This window comes from Hordeum vulgare, chromosome 5H (assembly GCF_904849725.1).
Source record: "Hordeum vulgare subsp. vulgare chromosome 5H, MorexV3_pseudomolecules_assembly, whole genome shotgun sequence".
Lineage (NCBI taxonomy): Eukaryota > Viridiplantae > Streptophyta > Magnoliopsida > Poales > Poaceae > Hordeum > Hordeum vulgare.
The window spans coordinates 60,410,124-60,414,406 of NC_058522.1; positions in this window are offsets into that span (position 1 = coordinate 60,410,124).

The following is a 4,283-nucleotide window of genomic DNA, read 5'->3' on the forward strand; positions in this document are numbered from 1 at the left end:
GGGGGTATTAGCCATGGAAGATTGAAAATACAGTAACCCAACATCAACATAAGTAGAATTCAAGTTTTCTACAGTACCTAAGGAAGTGGTGGGTTGCTTTCTTATACTAATGTTATCACGAGTTTCTGTTTAAGTTTCGTGTTGTGAAGTTTTCAAGTTTTGGGTGAAGTTCTTATGGACAAAAAGATAAAGAGTGGCAAGAAATCAAGCTTGGGGATGCCCAAGGCACCCCAAGATGATTCAAGGATGCCGTAAAAGCCTAAGCTTGGGGATGCCCCGGGAAGGCATCCCCTCTTTCGTCTTCAATCCATCGGTAACGTTACTTGGGGCTATATATTTATTCAACACATGTTATGTGTTTTGCTTGGAGCATCTTGTATCATAGGAGTCTTTTATTTTTGTTGTGTCACAATCATCCTTTCTGCACACCTAGAGAGAGATACATGCACTCACCATGATTTTGTCGAGCTTCACTTATATCCTTTGGTAGACAATTCAGCTCACATGTGCATCACTTATATCTTTTGACCTAGTTGATTTTGCTATATGTGCTTCACTTATATCTTTTAGCGCACGGCGGTGCGTGGCTTGGTAGTTGATCTATGCTATGAAAGTAGTCTCAAAAGGGGTAGTTATCCAAAGGGATACGAAAACTTCCACCTTCATGTGCATTGAATAGTTAGAGAAGTTTGATTCATCTCAACTAGTTTTGAGTTGTGGTTATAGTAATATTGAAGTTATATTAGTAAGGTGTTGTGGATCTAGAAATACTTGTGTTGAAGTTAGTGATTCCCGTAATATGCACGTATGGTGAACCGCTATGTGATGAAGTCTGAGCATGATTAGTCTATTGATTGTCATCCTTTGTGTGGCGGTCGGGATCGCGCGATGGTTTATACCTACCAACCCTTCCCCTAGGAGTATGCGTTGAATGCTTTGTTTCGATTACTAATAAAACTTTTGCAACAAGTATATGAGTTCTTCATGACTAATGTTGAGTCCATGGTTTAGATGCACTTTCACCTTCCACCATCACTATCTTCTTTAGTGCCGTGCAACTTTCGTCGGTGCACAAAACCCACCATTAGCCTCCCTCAGAACAGCCACCATACCTACCTACTATGGCTTTTTCAAAGCCATTCCGAGATATATTGCCATGCAACTACCACCATGACATGTGCCACCACGTCTACATTGCCATTGCATGATCGTAAGATAGCTAGCATGATGTTTCCATTAATGTCCATGCCATGCTAGATCATTGTCACGGTACACTACCGAAGGCATTCCATATAGAGTCATCGTTGCTCTAAGTTTTGAGTTGTAAGTGTGATGATCATCATTGATGGAGCATTGTACCATGTGAGGAAATAAAAGAGGCCAAAGATTCCCACCAAAAAAAAATAGAGGCCAAAGAGCCCATCCAAAAAAATGAGAGAAAAAGAGAGAAGGGACAATGCTACCACCTTTCCACACTTGTGCATATTAAGCACCATGATCTTCATGATTGAGAGTCTCTCATTTTGTCACCACCATATAGCTAGTGGGAAATTTTCATTATATAACTTGGCTTGTATATTCCAATGATAGGCTTCCTCAAATTTGCCTTAGGTCTTCGTGAGCAAGCAAGTTGGATGCACACCCACTAGTTTTGTTTAAGAGCTTTCACATAGTCTTAGCTCTAGTGCATCATTTGTATGGCAATCCCTACTCATTCACATTGATATCTATTGATGAGCATCTCCACAGCTCATTGATATGCCTAGTTAATGTGACCATCTTCTCCTTGTTTGTCTTGCAACCTCCACCACACTCCACACCACTTATAGTGCTAAAACCATGGCTCACGCTCATGTATCGCGTGAGAGTTGAAAACGTTTCAGAAAGTAAAGGTGTGAAAACAATTACTTGGCCAATACCGGGGTTGTGCATGATTTAAGTTCGTTGTGCAATGATGATAGAGCATAGCCAGACTATATGATTTTGTAGGGATAACTTTCTTTTGGCCTTGTTATTTTGAAAGTTCATGATTACCTTGCTAGTTTGCTTGAATTATTATTGTTTCCACGTTAATAGAAAACAATTGTTTTGAATCTAATGTATCTGAACATTCACGTCACATAAGAGGAGTTACAAAGGAAATCTATGCTAGGTAGCATGAAAACATCAAAAATTCATTCTTTATCACTTCCCTACTCGAGGACGAGCAGGAGTTAAGCTTGGGGATGCTTGATGGTTTCTGTTGGAATTATGCCCTAGAGGCAATAATAAATATAGTTATTATTATAATTCCTGTATCAAGATAATCGTTTATTATCCATGCTATAATTGTATTGAATGAAGACTCATTTACATGTGTGGATACATAGACAAAACACTGTCCCTAGCAATCCTCTAGTTGGCTAGCTAGTTGATCAACGATAGTCAGTGTCTTCTGATTATGAACAAGGTGTTGTTGCTTGATAACTGGATCACATCATTAGGAGAACAAGGTCTAATATTATATGTGGATGACATATTGCTGATTGGAAACAACGTAGAGTTTTTGGAGAGCATAAAGGATTACTTGAATAAAAGTTTCTCTATGAAGGACCTAGGAGAATCTTCTTACATTATAGGCATTAAGATCTACAAGGATAGATCAAAACGCCTGATAGGACTTTCACAAAGCACATACCTTGATAAAGTTTTGAAGAGGTTAAAAATGGAACAGTCCAAGAAAGGGTTCTTGCCAGTTTTACAAGGTACGAGATTGAGTAAGACTCAGTGCCCAGCAACTGATGAAGATAGAGAGCATATGCACTCCGTCCCCTATGCTTCAGCCATAGGTTCTATCATGTATGCAATGCTGTGCACTAGACCAGATGTTAGCCTAGCCATAAGTATGGCAGGTAGGTTCCAGAGTAATCCAGGAGTGGATCACTGGACGGCGGTCAAGAATATCCTGAAGTACCTGAAAAGGACTAAGTAGATGTTTCTCGTGTATGGAGGTGACGAAGAGCTCGCCGTAAAAGGTTACGTCGATGCAAGCTTTGACACAGATCCGGACGACTCTAAGTCGCAAACCGGATACATATTTATTCTTAATGGGGGTGCGGTAAGCTGGTGCAGTTCCAAGCAGAGCGTCGTAGCAGATTCTACATGTGAAGCGGAGTACATGGCTGCCTCGGAGGCAGCTAAGGAGGGTGTCTGGATGAAGCAATTCATGACGGATCTTGGAGTGGTGCGAAGCGCATTGAATCCAATAACCTTGTTCTGTGACAACACGGGTGCCATTGCCCTAGCAAAGGAACCACGGTTTCACAAGAAGTCCAGACACATCAAACGACGCTTCAACCTCATCCGCGACTACGTCGAAGGGGAGGACGTAAATATATGCAAAGTGCACATGGATCTAAATGTAGCAGACCCGCTGACTAAACCTCTTCCACGGGCAAAGCATGATCAACACCAGAACTGTATGGGTGTTAGATTTATTACAATGTAAATCGCATGATGAATTATCCATGCTATAATTGTATTGAATGAAGACTTATATACATGCGTGGATACATAGACAAAACACTGTCCCTAGGAAGCCTCTAGTTGGCTAGCCAGTTGATCAACGATAGTCAGTGTCTTCTGATTATGAACAAGGTGTTGTTGCTTGATCACTGGATCACGTCATTAGGAGAATCACGTGATGGACTAGACCCAAACTAATAGACGTAGCATGTTGATCGTGTCATTTTATTGCTACTGTTTTCTGCGTGTCAAGTATTTATTCCTATGACCATGAGATCATATAACTTACTAACACTGGAGGAATACTTTGTGTGTATCAAACGTCGCAATGTAACTGGGTGACTATAAAGATGCTCTACAGGTATCTCCGAAGGTGTTCCTTAAGTTAGTATGGATCGAGACTGGGATTTGTCACTACGTGTGATGGAGAGGTATCTCGGGGCCCACTCGGTAATACAACATCACACATAAGCCTTGCAAGCAATGTGACTTAATGTAAGTTGCGGGATCTTGTATTACGGAACGAGTAAAGAGACTTGCCGGTAAACGAGATTGAAATAATTATACGGATACTGACGATCGAATCTCGGGAAAGTAACATACCGAAGGACAAAGGGAATGACAGACGGGATTATATGAATCCTTGACACTGAGGTTCAAACGATAAGATCTTCGTAGAATATGTAGGATCCAATATGGGCATCCAGGTCCCGCTATTGGATATTGACCGAGGAGTCTCTCGGGTCATGTCTCCATAGTTCTCGAACCCGTAGGGTCTG